This window comes from Thamnophis elegans, chromosome 15 (genome assembly GCF_009769535.1).
Source record: "Thamnophis elegans isolate rThaEle1 chromosome 15, rThaEle1.pri, whole genome shotgun sequence".
NCBI lineage: Eukaryota > Metazoa > Chordata > Lepidosauria > Squamata > Colubridae > Thamnophis > Thamnophis elegans.
In genome coordinates, this window is record NC_045555.1 from 15854234 (window position 1) to 15872103 (window position 17870).

General features: G+C 42.1%; 1 protein-coding gene across 5 annotated transcripts in view; it reads left to right on the forward strand.

Moving 5' to 3' along the window:
* ZMIZ1 (zinc finger MIZ-type containing 1) overlaps positions 1–17870 on the forward strand; it is a 430799-nt gene that overhangs the window by 178018 nt on the left and 234911 nt on the right. For all 5 annotated transcript variants that reach the window (XM_032231512.1, XM_032231507.1, XM_032231509.1 and 2 more), the window contains exon 4: positions 2489–2570. The gene's annotated coding sequence lies outside the window, so the exon portion shown is untranslated. The remainder of the gene's footprint in view (positions 1–2488; positions 2571–17870) is intronic.

Consider the following 17870-nt stretch of genomic DNA (forward strand, 5'->3'; position numbering starts at 1 on the left):
AGCATATCATGTAACAATTCTATCTTCTAGCCCCAATATTTTCATTAAAGGATTCTCCGATAGCAGGGTAGAAGATGGCTGTATTTTTTGAGAACTGGTCTAATCTGAGAAGCCACCATTGATGTTCACAAAAATCTTGATGATAGGCCATCCCTCTTTAGAGAGCCATTCTTCATTGCCTGCTCTGAAAACCCATTTAAAGATTACAGCGTAACTTCATGGACAATTGGAAATGAATCAACGTTTTTGTGGTGTTCTTCCCCTTTGTACCTATAAAAAGAGATCTGTTTTCAGCGTTGCTCAAAAAGAAGATAAATCATTTATTGGCTGGAAATGGTCTTTGTTGATTAGATTTCTCCAAATAATTTTAGACTGGAACTTCACAAAGATTTTAGGAAATCTGTACACTTTATCTTAGCCTCAACAGAAAGCACTTTGCAAGTATTTTGTCTACCACATTCGTTACGGAAGAAAAGCACATATCTTAGATAGATTCATTCAGAATGAATGCTTGGGTCCATAGCATGTCCTGAAGACAGCAAAAATCTTGTGATTATATCATTCCCCAAACTTAAAGACAATAACAACAGTTGTAAAATATCACAATACCTCTATTTCTATGCTTCTGTTTCTGTAGATGATATGGGAATAAGCTTAAATTCTAAGGGCAATGGGTTTTGGTTGGTTGGTTGGTTTATGGGTTTCTATTGTTATCCACCTCAGCCAATGACTCTGGGAGGCTTACAATTCAGAAAATACATTTTTGGAAGAGATAGATAGATAGATAGATGGATGGATGGATGGATGGATGGATGGATGGATGGATGGATGGACGGACGGACGGACGGACGGACATTCATTCATTCCACCAAACCTGGTATACATATGACTTACTATCTGGAAACAAATATTGTGGGAAGTAAGACACCTCTAAAATCCCTTGGTATGTGTGTTCTGTTAAGATACAGCCTGATGTGCCTTAAAATGACTTCTATTGTACTGCTGTAAAAACTCTTCTACTGTACAGTGCAGTGGAGTTGTCATGGTAACAGCTTCAGTGTACTCCACAAGGGGACTCCCTCTAGTAAGGGGGAAAATCCAACATTAGAAATTAAGTTTGGTCCAGACTGTTTCCCCCTATAAATAAATACCCGGCCAATGCCAGGTTATCGGCTAGTATAAGATATATAAAGTATTGCCAAGAATGTCACTTCTCTCAGTGGCTGATAAGGAAAGTTTTCAACCAGAGACTCTCCAACAGATCTTCATATCTGAACATGTTTGTAATAAGACAGATTCCTCAAAAAGGAGAATTTAAAAGTTTTTTCTTTTTAAGAAAAAAATCTTGCTTGATCCTGAAAACCGATTGATACCTATTATAACTTTTTCAGTCTATGTAATTTCTGATTGCAAATATTAAGACAAAACCAGTGTTGGGTTCATACTGGTTCATACTGGTTCGGCCAAATCAATAATGGTTTGGCAGCCTGGGTCGCTGGAACTGACAGCAACTCAGGCCTGCCGTGCCCCCGAACTGGTTCCCTGGTCTCTACTCCCATCGCTTGGCATGTTTCTGCGCATGCGCAAAATAGTTTTCAGTAAACTGTGCATGCGCAGCAAAAAAATGTTTGCGTACATGCTCAAAACGCCCTCTCTCAGCAAACTGGTAGTAAATTGGTTAGGAACCCGCACTGGACAAGACACACATTTTGAAGTCTCTTCTAAGTCAAGATTATAATTTAAATTTGCCCCTTTTGCAATAATTGATAGAATGCGGCCATGGTAGGATCTTGCAAGGGACATATTGGGGACAAGGGGAAGAAAAGTTCTTTTTTCCAAGATTTCGATGGACTCTAAAATAAAGCTAGAGACCACTATACTACTACAGAGGGTACTAAACCACTACAGCTCTTATAGAAAAGTGTCCTTGGAAATTTATCCAGGCCAATCAAGCAGGACTATATTTTTTTGAGGGGAGAGAAAGTCGGCAGTTCAGCGGTTTGAATCCATAGTGCCGCATAACGGGATGAGCTCCCATTACTTGTCCCAGCTTCTGCCAACCTAGCAGTTTGAAAGCAGGTAAAAAATGCAAGTAGAAAAATAGGCACCACCTTTGATGGGAAGGAAACAGCATTCCATGCACCTTTGGCATTGAGTCATGCCAGCCACATGACCACAGAGACATCTTCGGACAGCGCTGGCTCTTCGGCTTTGAAACAGAGATGAGCACCGCCCCCTAGAGCCGGAAATGACTATTATGCATGTGAGCGGGAACCTTTACCTTTTATACACACATACATACATACATACACGTAAAAAGAGAGGAAACATTATTGGTCACTCAGTTGTGGTGGCCATCTTAACTTTTAGGGACACCTCCCCCTCCCACAGATGCTTGTCATCAGGACTTTGGAACTTGATATTGTCTCCCCTGCTTTGCAAAGTAATTTGGAAGATGCCAACTCTTTGTTTCTCTTCTTAATTGCAGGAAAATAGACCCTGTTATGTGAAGTCTCAGAAGGTGTAGGTGGTACAGCTCCCTGGAGAGGAGATGCTTATGGGACACTCAGGTAAGGTGCTGATCTTCGGATTAGAAGGGCTGTTCATGTTGTAGGCATCTGGCCTACTTCCTCAAGGATCAAAGTATTAGTTTATTGCCTGTTTGTTTTTGCTAGCTTTATTCTCCAGCAGGGTAAAGCCACTTCCTTGATGGGGAATTGGTGGTGGGAAGTGATGGAAACATTGGGGGTCATAAGAAGGTCCCATTGGGGTCTTGCATCAGGCACATGTTCTCACTTCAGAAATGAAGAGGAGCAGCAAATGCTTCCATAGTCTATGGCAGTGTTTCTCCACCTTGGCAACTTTAAGCTGCCTAGACTGCAACTCCCAGAATTCCCTAGGCAGCTCTGAATTCTGGGAGTTGAAGTCCATACAGTTTAAAATTGTCAAGGTGGAGAAACACTGATCTATGGCAAGCTTTGGACTTGGACATTGGCTCTCCCTCCACAAGCTGTCATTTGTGGCTTGCGAGAGGAGGAGTTTCTCATCTTTCAACAAAATGGGACCGTGTGATTTGTTGGACACGATAAAGGATCCTGATTTCTAGGTAACAATAGAGGAATGGAAAGAAATGAGAGTAAAAGCCTGCAGTTCATCATAGCTCATAAACGTAATAAGAACCTTTGGCTAAGTTTCACTTACTTGAGCAAAAGAAGGGTGCTTGATGCTCTTTGATCTTGGCTGTTTTCTTGCAGATGTTGCATTACCCAAACTAAATAGCAATAAACCCAGTGGTGAAATTCACTTTTTTTTTTACTACCATTTCTGATGGCGTGGCTTGATGGGCATGGCAGTATAGTATAAGTCTTTATTACGGTCAAAGACCAGCAATACACATTACTTTTTACAATATATTTAAAAAAAAGTACTGACATTAAAATATATTTAAAAAGTATTGACATTAAAAGTGAATAATAACATACATGTTCTCAAACTGTTCGGGTCACTCGCTGGTTTACATGGGTGAAAAGGCGTTAAGTATGGGAGTAGATACAATGGTCCAGAAATTGTTAGAGATATGTCCAAATAATTGGTACAAGATGACAACTATAATTCTGTAACCCAATTATTTTCTTATGGACATTGCAGCAACACAGAATTTTGCCACTCCATACGTGGTAGCCGGGTTTGTGTCCTGGAGGAGAAAGCCTACGTAAAAATTGTCTGCCCTCCCTGGCAATCTCTCTAATAAAGGGAGAATATAAGCAGACCTATAAACTCTGTATAGCTTACAGTATAATAGAACATGTGAGATATCGTCAACTTCTCCTTTACCGCATATACAAACGCGTTCGGCTATAGGTGTTCTCTTATACCTGCCCTGGAGGAGTGCTGAAGGAAGAATGTTAAATCTGGCTCTGAAGAAAGCTATTCTTTGTTTTGGGAAGATCAGGTCATTTAGATATCTTGCCGATTCCCACACACCCTGTTTGATTCTGTCCCTACTCTGGAGATGCAACCTATTTAGTTCTTCTTGGAACTCGATGTCCTTCATTCTATTGATTACTACTTGCTTTGCTTGGTCAAAGCCTAGGGACATTAAGAATACCAGTGAGAGCCCATAAGAGCCCAGCTTGTGATCAATTGCCTGTTTCCAGGAGGAGGGGAAGTTGTCAGTCAACACTAGTGGGGACAGTCCCTCTGGAAAGAAATGCATTTTAAGCCAATGAATGATCATCATCTTCCAGGCTCTTACCTGAATTTGAGGCATGTGGGCTTGGCAGGAGAAAGATACTGCAAAATCTCCATTCCCACCCCACTCCTGGGGGAAGGATATTGCAAAATCTCCATTCCCACCCCACTCTGGGGCCAGCCAGAGATGGTATTTGCTGGTTCTCCAAACTATGCAGAATTTCCGCTATCAGTTCTCCAAGACCCGTCAAAATCTGCTGAATTTCACCCCTGCAACACCCCTTAGACTTATATTACTCTGCACAGTGCTTTTACAGCTCACTCTAAGCAGTTTACGGAGTCAGCCTATTGCCCCCAACAATCTGGGTCCTCCTTTTACCTACCAAGGATGAAAAAGCTGACTCAACCTTCAGCCAGCCAGGATCAAACTGCTGGCAGTCGGCAGAATTAGCCTGCAATACTGCATTCTAACCACTGCATCACCACGGCTCTTAACTATCACCACTGCATTGTTTGGGTAATGAAACGTTTGCAAGGAGATGAAGAAGCTCCTTCGGATGAGAAGTGAAACATCTTCAAGGAAAAACAAAACTCCAATTGCCTTTTGAAAAAGGCACTTTTGGGTTTGCAAGAAACCAACCAAGGTCAGAGAGCACCAAGGACCCTTCAGTTTATCCCTGAGCTACAAATATTCTCCTTGATCATTGACTTGAGTCGAAGCCTTGAGTGAGTTTCAGGGTGATCCTTAGGTTTCCACTTAGGATCCTTTCCCGGAACTGGATCTGCTAAGTTAGTGGTTGTACTCTGATGTGATTGTGATTGTCAGTCGGTGGAGGTGCATAAATTCTGCCTGATTGCCTTTGTTCAGTGTGTGAGTGGTGGTCCTGAGGGTTGTTTGCAACGTTATCTGCAGAGTTGAACCATAACATTCCTGTTGCAAGTTAAAAGTAGCCTTTGATACCAGTGGTGAAATTCAAAATGTTTCCCTACGAGTTCTGTGGTTTTGTGGGCGTGGCTTTGTGGGGGAGGTCATGTGACTGGGTGGACGGTGCCAACTTTTTTTTTTTTTACTTTTTTAGCAGACTACTGAACCAGTAGTTAAAAAAAATGCTAAAAAATAGTTTAAATAAAAGTTCCGGTAATCACGCAGCAGAGATGTTGCCCAGCTGATCATCGGAACTTTTAAAAACTTTTTAAAGCATTTTTTACTACCAGTTCTGGCGAATAGGTAATAAAAAACGCTTTAAAAAGTAAAAAATAAAAAGATCCAAGGATCACGCATCACAGCTGATCGTCACACAGCTGATCGTCGGAACTATTTAAAACTTTTTTTTAGCATTTTCTACTACCGATTTGGGTGAACCGGCCCGAACCGGTAGCATTTCACCCCTGTTTGATACCGGAAAAAAGCTACTTTGCAGAAGGCAGAATTCTTCCCCAGGCTGTTTGCTGTGCCTTCTACTCCTTGATCTGTTCAAGGGGAGATTGCTAAGACTTCCAACCTGTATGCGAATCTCCTCTTTGGCTCCTCTGCTATGCGCGCAAATTGGTTGATGAGCTTCAGAGCTTTCTTGAAGCAAACGCTTGCGGTTGGAGATGATAGAAGCGATTGATTCCCGCCAGGCTCTGTGAAGTGGCCTCTGATTGTCCAGAGAGAAAGCTTTAATGCCTGGCTGATGTTTACCTGCTGTTTGTCTTTTTCCCTGCTGTTCTACTCATTTATTTTGCTCCCGGTTGAAAGGGGAAAAAAAGAGAGAAAAAGAAAGTATCCTGTAGATCAAAACTGTTGATTTCTAGGATAAAAGACCAATTGACTGAAATCTGAATAGATGCAATTGTTGGAAATGAAGGGAGAGTAAAATCTGATCCAATGGTCAAAACTGGCTGTGCTCTCCCACTCCCAGTTAATATGACCTACCTCCACATTTCTCTGCAAGAGAATAAGATAAAGACAGGGGAGAGTCCCCTTCTTTGCTTAATACCATTATGGAGAGCAGGAGTGGTATTGACTTACCTTCCCTACTGGTTCGCAAATGTGAGCGCGCACTCAGCCTTCTTTGCGCATGCACTCAGTCTCCCGCGCATGCGCTTTTGGTGAAAAAAAGGGCCTAAATGGCATGCCATAGAGCCAAGGTAGGTGGGCAGGTTGCCAATCATGATCACTTGAATGCAAAATGCTTTTGTCGTCGTAAAATACAAGCTGCTGACCAGCACCTGAATTGTGATCCCTTGCTCACAAAGATGGAGCAGCAGTCATAACTCTGAGTCATAAGCAATGGTGGGATTCAGCCAGTTCACACCTCTTCGGGAGAACCAGTTGTTAACTTTCAAAGCAGTTCAGAGAACCGGTTGTTGGAAGAAATCTCCTTTTAGTTTTTTCCACTTTTACAAGGCTAATCCTGTAAGGAAGGCAGGAAGGAAACATTCTGGTGTTGCTTCTAGCCTAATCTTGATTGCCCTGCTTACAGAAACTGCCTCTCCGGTTAATCCTTATGACATTGTAACAACTAAGGCGAAGCGCCCATCAACCTGAGTGACATTGAGTTGGCCACGCCCATCCGGTCACATGACCACCGAGGCCCACCTACCCAGCTGGTCATTAGGGTAGAGAACCGGTTGTTCAATAATTTGAATCCAACCACTGGTCGTAAGTCACTTTTTTCAGTGTCATTGTAACATGGAACCGCCGTTAAACGAATGATCGTAAGCCAGGGATTACCTGAATTTAAGTTTAATTTTAACTTACTAATTTAAAATTAATTAATTAATTAATTAAACTTATTTAATAGACAAAGTGGAGAGTCAGAGAGAGAGAGGTGTCCTTTTTCGTGAACATTATTTTAGTGATCGCAAGGCAACCCCTGCGATCATTTGGGAATATTCTTTTTATCAGTCCTTTTATTTGCTTTGATACCTCCACGTTGTTCTTGGTAACAATATGACATAACCAACATGCTTTGACAAGTTACTACTATCCCAAAGTGGTATTTTTCCACTACGTGGGCTCCAGAATACATGTTATAATTGGTTCCAGACCTGCATGCCAGGACTTGAGTTAGTATCGTCAGCTGCCACTGATGGGAATCAGAGCCACAAATAGAATAAGTTGCTGAGCTGTGTGCTTCTTTTATGCTGTAGCCTTGTGCAAGCTGATGCTCAGTTGACAAACACCTGGAATTTGACCCTGGGGAGGCTGCGACAGTCGTCAGTGTGAAAAACATTTGTAAGTCACTTTTTCCAGTGCCGTTGTAACTTTGAACCAGTGGTGGGATTCAGCCAGTTCGCACCTATTCGGGAGAACCGGTTGTTAACTTTCTAATGAGCCGAGGTGGCGCAGTGGTTAAATGCAGCACTGCAGTTCAGCAGTTTGGCTGTTCAAATCCCACCAGGCTCAAGGTTGACTCAGCCTTCCATCCTTCCGAGGTGGGTAAAATGAGGACCCAGATTGTTGTTGGGGGCAATATGCTGACTCTGTAAACCGCTTAGAGAGGGCTGAAAGCCCTATGAAGCGGTATATAAGCCTAACTATTGCTATTGCTAAGCAGTTCAGAGAACCGGTTGTTGGAAGAAATTTCCTTTTGTTTTTTTTCCACTTTACAGGGCTAATCCTGTAAGGAAGCCAGGAAGGAAACATTCTGGTGTTGTTTCTAGCCTAATCTTTATTGCCCTGCTCACAGAAATTGCCTTTCCAGTTAACCCTTGTGACATTGTAACAGCTAAGGCGAAGTGCCATCGACCTGAGTGACATTGACTTGGCCATGCCCACATGATCACATGACCACTGAGCCCCGCCTACTCAGCTGGTCATTAAGGCAGAGAACTGGTTGGTAAATTATTTGAATCCCACCACTGCTTTGAACAGTCACTAAATGAACTGTTGTAAGTCAAGAACTACCTGTAATTCTGACAGATCAGCCACAGGCAAATTTTCCAGGCCTGGGTTACAGTCACCATATATGTTTTGCTTTCGGTGCATTAGCAGTAAACCAAAATGAAAACTTAACTTGGTCGAAATATGGCTGAGATGGCCAAATCATGTTGGTGATCTTCCCGCAAAATCTTGTGAGATTGGCGGTCTTATAAGAGGAGGGCCAGAAGGAGCTTCATCACTGGAAGCTTTCAAGAAGAGACTGGACTGCCATCTATCAGAAATGGTGTAGGGTCTCCTGCTTAAGTAGGGGGGGTGGACTAGATGACCTACAAGGTCCCTTGCAGTCCTCTGGTCGGTAGCATTCTTTGTGAGAGTTGCTGAGGCCACTTGGAGGTTTATCTGTATAATAGAAATCCTTCCATCCTCCACTATTTGGTCAAAACTGAAGCAGCTCCTGGGATGAAAAGTGAAACGTCTTCCAGGAAGAACAAAGAAAGTCCAGTTGCCTCTTGAAAAAGCACCTTTGAGGTCTGCTTACACTGAAGGGAACCACCGTATTTTACGGAGTATAAGACGCATCTTTCCCCACCCTAAAAAGAGCATGGAAATGTTGGTGCGTCTTATACACCGAATACAGCCCCGCCCCCGCATCCCATTTTTGCAGAAAACGGTCCGTTTTTCACAAAAAGGGAGGGTTTTTTGCCTCCCCTCAGCCCCCAGCAGCCCTCTGTAGGTTTCAGCAAGGCTGGGGCAAGGCAAAAACGGGGGCATTTTTGCCTTGCCCCATCCCTGCTGAAGCCTGCAGACGGCTGCTGGGGGCTGAGGGGAGGCAACTCCTTTTTTTTCTTACTTACCTCTTTGAAATCTTAGTGCGTCTTGTAGTCCAAAAAATATTGTAAGTAACGTTTTCACCCTGCAATATTTTCCACCCACGTCATCTTCTTAAGGGGGAGGTATGAAGAATTCCATGGGGGTCTTAAGATTAAAGATAGAATCATCGAATGCAATTATTTCCAGGTTACCGAGACAGTTAATGGGGCACATTCAGGAAACACCACATTGCTGATAATTGAACCAGTTTGATGGAGAGATCATCACCTGCAAAGCAGGGGCTCCCAATTAAATCTAGAATAAAGGTAGAATAAGCAAGAATGAGTGTAATCACCATCTGTGGGTGTTCAGAAATATACCGGCCTTGATAAAGAGGTCTGGTTCAGCCATCTTGTTTTGTTTTTATTTTAAACATCCGTTCCTGGGCTTAGCTTACCCTTCTTGCACTTAAAAGGCTCTTCGGAAGACTTCTTCTAATCAAGCATTTGTCAAATTAGTGACTCGTCGTGAGGTTTATCGGGTCGCTCATGAATTTTCTTCACAGATTGGCTTCATGAGGAAAAAAAAGAGTTATGGATAGCTCCTTGAAGGAAGAATAGAACCCCCTAAAACACTTTATTTAAAAAAAAAATCTTTGCTGATATATAAAGTCACTGGGTTCTTTTATAAGTGGTAACCATTGCTTGTTAAAGTATGTTGGATGTTTGATGTATCAGCTTGGAGAATATAATTTATTCTGGCAAAATCGATCACACTTACTTTAAATATTTCTTTTATATACCGCATAAATGGAGATCTGGACTACTGAACTCTCAAATAGCAATAGCAATCGCACTTAAACTTATATACCGCTTCATAGTGCCTTTACAGTCCTCTCTAAGCAGTTTTACAGAGTCAGCCTCTTGCCCCCCAACAATGTGGGTCCTTATTTTACCTACCTCGGAAAGGATGGAAGGCTGAGTCAACCTTGTGCCTGGTAAGATTCGAACTGCCAAATTGCAGGCAGCCGGCAGTCAGCAGATGTAGCCTGCAGTACTGCACTCTAACCACTGCGCCACCGAGGCTCAAAATGTAGAATTTCCTCTCTTTATTGATTAACCACTTATCACCAATTTTAAGACCCTTTGTGGTTTAACAGTAATGAAAAATGTAAAAAAAATATATATCCAGAGTTCCAAGTACATAGTTATACGATAGTTGTTAAAAGCATAGTCAAGTCATCTCTTCTAGGCACCGCGATGTTTTCAATAATTTCTGCTAAGGCTCAGCCAAAACTGTTTCTCTATGATGTTTTTCACTAAAGTCCACTAAAATTTCACTAAAACGTTATTTAGACTATATATCTCCCATACTCCATATAATCCTCCCCCCTCTCATTTTCTCACAATAGAGAATGTGGCAGGCCTTAAGGCCCAATGCAAAAGATGGCTTCCAAGCCATTTCTCCTATCCCCTTCAGGTGATGAGCTGTCTTTTTTTTTTTGTCACATTTTCTGGAACGAAACCCAATGCCTCAGTGGAAAACAGAAAACGCCTTTATTCCAACTAAGTAGACTAGAGATTTGGAACTACAGTAAAGTGGCATTATATCTACACACATTTCTTTTGTGTGTAGATAAAATACAATTTTGAACAGTCTTGGGGCTTGCAAGACAGAATGGTTTGGGATTTTTTGTGGTTTTTTCCCCCCTTCACGAGAATCTAAGGCGATTCTTGGAAAAGGGATCAGCGTAAGATGTGTGAACATCTCCCTCTTATTTCGCACCGCATATCTGCAAAATATATGTATTATCAAGAGGAGAGAAGAAATACGTACACACAAAACTCTCTTACCTGCCTTGAGCCTGTTTCAATCCTTCAGTCGTTCATTGTTGTCAGGTGTCATCACGAGCAACATTCTGCAATCTGATGTGATGGCTGTCATCTTGAGAAACGCACTAATGCTAACGGAAGATGATTCCTGGCAGGAGATTTGTGTGTTCCCCCCCTCCCCTTCCCCAAGCCTTGCCGTTTCTCTACAAAATCCCCGAATCAAATTAGACAACGCCATTGTTGTGTGTCTGGCAAACTAAAATATGTGTGTTCTAAAGCCAGATTGCTAATGAGCACTCTTCCCATGTGTGTGTGTGTGTACCTGAAAATTCTTCTGTCGATATCTGCCAAAAGGAGATTCCACATTTGGTTTATGGGAGCAGGCTTTGAGTGTTCAATAGGATGGTCAATTTAGATTTTAGAGTTTATTCAGTTTGTATGCCGCCCTATTCCCGAGAGACTCAGTGCAGCTAACAATCAGAAAGGGGAAGGGGAGGTACAAAATAAAAATAAAAAGACAAACAGTTTCAAAACACACAACTGTCGTAACCTCGGCTGGGGCTGAAAGATTTAACTGCCCCAGGCCTGCCGGAACAGCCAGGTCTTAGTAGCTTTGCGGAAAGCCGGAAGGGTGGTAAGGGTCCGGATCTCAACAGGGAGATCGTTCCAGAGGGCCGCAGCAGCCACAGAGAAGGCCCTCCCCCGAGGAGTTGCCAGCTGGCAGATGGAATTCGGAGGAGGCCTAATCTGTGGGATCTGATAGGTCTTTGGGAGGTAATCGACAGGAGGCGGTCTCTCAAGTACCCAGGTCCGATACCATGAAGGGCTATAAAAGTAACGACTAGCACCTTGAAGCGTGTCCGGAGACCAATAGGCAGCCAGTGCAGCTCGCAGAGGATAGGTGTAACGTGGGTGTACCGAGGTGCACCCACGATCGCTCATGTGGCTGCATTCTGGACAAGCTGGAGTCTCCGAATGCTCTTCAAGGGCAGCCCCATGTAGAGGAGTCCAGATAATCAATGGCAGAATAATAGAGTTGGAAGCAACCTCAGAGTTCTTCTAGTCTGACCTCCCTGCTCAAGCAGGAGACCCTAGATCTGGGATGGCAAACTTTTGGCACCCGTGCCAGAGGTGGCACACAAAGTCCTCTCTGTGGGCACGCGTGTGTTGTCACCCCAGCTCAGCCAGCTGGTTGTCAGGTTACCGACGCATGCATGCATGCTGGCCAGCTGGTTGTTGAGTTTCTGACATGCGCATGTGCACCAGCCAGCTGGTCATCGGGTTTCTGAGGCGTGCCTGTGAACCGGCCAGCTAGTTGTTGGGTTTTTGGCACTCTGGTGCACGTGTGTCTTCCGGTTTGGGCACTTTGTGCCTAAAAGGTTCATCATCACGGCCCTACACCATGTCAGAGAAATGGCTGTCCAATCTTTTCTTAAAAACCGCCAGTGTTTGAGAACCTCACAACTTCTGGAGGCAAAGTGGTACAACTACATAACGAAACCACTCAAGCATTGTATTTGCATCCCTCTATAGCTCCACTTTTGATTGAAAGCTTACTCTTGACTATTTTAGAAGTCTTTTTTTTTTCTTTTGGGTCTTCATTTTGTCCCATGAATGAGGCCAAATAATGGTCTTGAAAAAAGACCCTGCAGTTATGCCAAACACACAACAATGGCACGGCATTCTGGAATCAGTGAACCTAGGAGGGTAATAGTTTCCCTATCCCTAATTTCCAAGTTCTTTGAGCCTTTAGGGCAGGAGATGGAAAACAATGTGTGATAAGAGTAGTTTGGGAATTTTCTGGAAGCAAATCTTCTAAAATAGGAAGTAGTCGGGGGTGCTCTAGATCAGTGGTTCTCAACCTGTGGGTCGGGACCCCTTTGGGGGGTTGAATGACCCTTTCACAGGGGTCGCCTAAGACCATCGGAAAACATATATTTTCGATAGTCTTAGGAACCGAGACACCAATTTTATGGTTGGGGGCAGAGGTGGGTTCCTACCAGTTCGCACCTATTTGGTAGAACCGGTTCGTCAAATTTACCGAACCGGTTAGAAGAGGTTCCACCAGTGGACCCGGAAAGCAGGCCACACCTACAGAAGAGGTTCCAAATTTTTTTGAAACCCACCACTGGTCCTTGGATATGATTATTCTACACTATCATGCTCATATTTATAAAACTCAGTGCTTCTGTGAAAGGTAAGGATGACTACTGCGTTTGTGGTGCAATCAGAACATTGTGTGTGTTGAAGTTGTTTTAATGCAAACCAAAGATGCCTTTTAAAAAACAAGTTTACATCATAGTCTTATGCATGCCAGTGCTGTGTGTGAGGTAATTTAAGGTGGTTTTGACAAGTGTCGTCGGCATCTTCATATCCAGTCACTCCCATCCGGTCACATTGGCAACAAGCCACTCCCACAAAGGAGGCCACACCCACAGAGTAGGTTCGAACAATTTTTGAAAATCACCACTGGTTGGGGGTCACCACAACATGAGGAACTGTATTAAAGGGTCGCGGCATTGGGAAGGTTGAGGACTACTGCTCTAGATCTTGTTTAGCCACAGTTGGTTTGATTTTTTGTTTGTTGGAAAATATACACGCTAAGAATATTTTAAAAGTTTCTGGGTGGATTACAATGAATGCCACTCCTGTAGGTGTACTCTGAAATTAGTATCCATAGCATTGCTAAGAGTTGAGGTGGTGCAATGGTTAGAGTGCAGTACTACAGGTTACTTCAGCTGACTTCTAGCTGTAGTTTGGCAGTTTGAGTCTCAGTAGCTCAAAGTTGACTCAGTCTTCCATCCTTCCGAGGTGGGTAAAATGAGGAGCCAGATTGTTGGGGGGCAATAGGCTGACTCTGTAAACCGCTTAGAGAGAGCTGTGAAGCGGTATATAAATCTAAGTGCTATTGCTATTGCAACCTGCAACAGAAACATTATAAGTTCTAAGGTATATGTGGAAGAAAATCTTGTTTCATCTCCCTGAAAATAGTGTTTACCCTTGTCTTCTTTTTAACTGCTAGCTTCCCCTGTGCACCAAGTTTGATTTGCTTTTTAACATGAAATTGTAGGATGGATGGATGGATGAGAGAGAAATGATAGGTGATTAATGAGAGAGACAATAGATAGAGATAGCTATATAGAAAATGATACATTTCAGTCCACGATCAGAAACCTTTTCTAAAAATGCAAGCACAACAAGAAACAAAAGGCATGAAAGAAGTGGTAAATTTTAAATACATAAGCAGAATCTCAAGGTGATAATTTAAGAGCTGACCAGCTGATGCAATAAGGGGAATGAGTCTGCAGGGTCTTTGGCTGTTATCCCTTTAAGAGCCTTTGTAAGAAGAGGAGGCCCTGTTGGCGTGTTGGTTGGTTCATCAAGTTTCTTCCCTGCTGTAATTGCTGTTTGTTTAGATACTGCTTGTAGCAAGTGTATGTATAGTATTCCTATATTCCTATTGTAGAAAAAGACCACTATTTGATACAAACCACTGTTGGCTGTAGTTGCTCCCGGACTGATTCATGTGAGAGGCTTGTGCATGCTCTGACACAGAATTGAAATTAAACTGGTACCAATGATAGGATCTCTACCATTCCTGAAACAAGCGTCTGTATTTATTTGAATCACGTTATCTTTCTCTACATTTAAGCTTGCTAAAATGCCGAGGGTTTTTTTCAAGAGTTTTTTTTAAAAAACGGCCTCTGCCTTAAGTGTTTCCTTTTCCTTCCTCTTTTTTTTTTTTTAGCACACTTAGCTGCACTCAGTAGTACAATTGAATCTGTGTGGCACTAACAACACATGAAGAAATTTCTTTCCATAACCTGTCAGTTTGAATTTATACTACAATGCTGGCTTAATCTTATTCAGACTCCTTTTTTAAAAAAAAATCAGATATTTCTCTTTCTTTTAATCTTTTAAGTTCTAGATGATATATATCTAGAACTTAAAAGATTAAAAATAACTTAAAAGGCCTAATAATAATCTACAATTTTGGTCATGAGAACGTTGTGATTGATCCTTTGGCTTTTGCTGAGCTATCAGCACTTTGTCCTTAAAACATGATGGCATTTTGCATTACCTTTTTGTGTTATGTTTAGGCTTTTCTCTATATTAACCTACACGGATAGACAAATATTTTCTATTCAGCCGTGACTGAAGGCAAAGTTGCACAGCGAGAGGTATAGGTAGACTTCATTATACAATCTTGATAACAGTCTCATTGCTGACTAGTGTAAATTCTTGGAATCGCTATCTTGGCAAACATTTGCTTCCTTTCTTGAATTTGTCCTTTAAATCACATTTTTTATATATATAGTCCGTTCCTATTTTGCTATTTTGGGGGTGTGAGAGAAGGAACTATATGAGAAATTGCACATTCATTCATTAGAAATTTCATTTGGTAACTTTCCTAAGAGTGGCTTACATTCATATTCATTCATTCTCTCCCCCCATCTCTCTCTCTTCCTCTCTCCTCTATGCAATATTGTCATTCTTTCTCTTTCTCTCTCTCTTTCTCTCTCTCATCTATGCAATATTGTCATTCTCTCTTGCTCTTTCTCTTTCTCGCTCTTTCTCGGTCTCTCTCTGTCTCTCTCTCCTCTCACTTTCTCTCTCTGTGTCTCTGTCTCTCTCTCTGTTTCTCTCTGTCTCTCTCTGTCATGGGAATTAAAAATATGTGGAGACTGAAATCAATTATTTGTAAAATATTGGATTGTGTATCTTCTGAAATTAGAGAATACAAGCTGTGTTCTTCTTTTTAAAATAATGTCTTTGCATGAGTCTTCAAGATAAATATTCTGAGCCTATTGGCTTACAATTGGACTTTAATATCAGTCTTGGAAATTCTTGACATGAACTTGCAGAGGATTTTCATCACATTAGCCTTCAGATGACGCTCTTAACAAGCACGATTAGGAATGTGTGTGTGTTTTTCCCCACTTTGTTTTCTATGCCAGTGCCACTGATAGGCACTCACGTCATGGAAGTATATATGGACTGTGTATTTTCTTTAAAAAGTATCTATTGTTGCTGCTGCTGAGTTGGTATTTGAGTCAAACCTGCCTTACAAAATGGGGAAATTGGTGATTATTTCTGGTCTTTCCCATTAGAATGGGAGGGTGAATACAATCAATTTCTAGAGGGTTTGGCGAGGATCTAAAGACATATAGCAATAGCAATAGCAGTAGACTTATATACCGCTTCATAGGCCTTTCAGGCCTCTCTAAGCAGTTTACAGAGAGTCAGCATATTGCCCCCAACAATCTGGGTCCTCATTTTACCCACCTCGGAAGGATGGAAGGCTGAGTCAACCCTGAGCCGGTGAGATTTGAACCGCTGACCTGCTGATCTAGCAGTAGCCTGCAGTGCTGCATTTAACCACTGCGCCACCTTGGCTCATATGGGGAAGATCACACACTAAGTCTTGAGCTGATTAAACTGTATAAATTGATAACAGTATAAATACAAATGGATTCATAACTTTCCCCCTTAAAATAAGAAAAGGACCAAACAAGTGGAAAAATCAGGGATAGCAATCATCAAAGAAAGATTAAATTAGTCTGACGATTGCATCTGTGATTCATCCAGACATAAATGATCAATTAGCTCCTGGAATGAAATGGAAAGTATTGATAAATATTTTAGAAGCCGCAGTAGAGAAGCATAATCCTGCTTATCGCATTTTATCTGCAGCCTCGATCAAGCTACAAGAAAAGGCTTTTATGTTATTTAAATGATTGCCTGGCATTCTGAATATTAGGTGGCCTCTTATAGGTTGGGAAGGGCTTGGCAGAGAGCCAAGGGAAGAATGGATAATGTGTTTGCTTTTCCATCTCCACATACAGAGATTAGAGGTTTTATACCTTTGGCCCTACCCAGCCTCAGTTCATCAGATACCATCTAATAGCCCACACCACTATTCAATGTATATTGAAATGATTGCCAAGGACAAGAAGAAAATGGTGTGTGTGTGTGTGTGTGTGTGTGTGTGTGTGTGTGTGCATATATTTTTTTTCTGTCTACATGATACAGACAGACAGATGGTATGTAGGTAGGTAGATAATTAGATAGATTTTATTTATTCTATATTATTGTTTTTATCCTGCCTTTATTATTTTTCTTTTTAAACAATTCAAGTTGGCCAACATATCTCATGCCCCCTTTTCCTCCTATTTTCCTCACAACAACAGTCCTGTGAGATGTGTTGGGATGAGACTGGCTAAGGCTCATCCTACCTTTGTCGGATCTTGGGTGAGGACATTTGCCTATGAATAGACCTAGCTATCTCTTTATCTCTTAGGTGCTGACATCTGCTGTGGCCTATTGATGAGGGTGGGGGCTATTAAGAGTGAGTCTGCTGCCTGCCTTAAAAAAACATGTTTCTCCATTTCTCACCCTGGGAAATATAATATTCTGCCTTTTCAATATTTCCTAGAATATTTCATTTTTCTAGGAGAGGGGTGGGTGCTAACCAGTGGTGGGATTCAAATAATTTAACAACCGGTTCTCTGCCCTAATGACCATCTGGGTAGGCGGAGCTCGGTGGTCATGTGACTGGGTGGGTATGCCCAACTCAAGGTCACTCACGTCAATGAGTGCTTCACCTTAGCTGTTACAATGTAATAAGGGTTAACCGGAGAGGCAGTTTCTGTAAGCAGAACAATAAAGATTAGGCTAGAAATAACACCAGAATGTTTTCTTCCTGCCTACCTTACAGGATTAGCCCTGTAAAGTGGGGGGAAAAAACAAAATGAGATTTCTTCCAACAACCTCCGAACTGCTTAGAAAGTTAACAACCGGTTCTCCCGAATAGGTGCGAACTGGCTGAATCCCACCACTGGTGCTAACTTCCTACAGTGCAAAGTGGCAATGGTGATATGCCATGAAACCATCAACATCAGTGGCCCATGGTCCATTTTCAGGATGGATTTTAAACCTACAAAACAAAGCTAAGGAGCGTGTCCTGTTGCAAGTAGAAATCATATTAAGACAAATAGCTTCTTTGGAATTTGCTCCCGAAGGAAGTTCGCCAACCCCCACCCCCTTCTGCTTTTCTGAGGCCAACTGGAAGGATTTTTTATTATTATTATTTGCATGGTTTCAATGATTTCCTGTTGTCTTTTTGGCCAGTGTCGTCATCCTGAACGTATTTCTCTCCGTTGTTG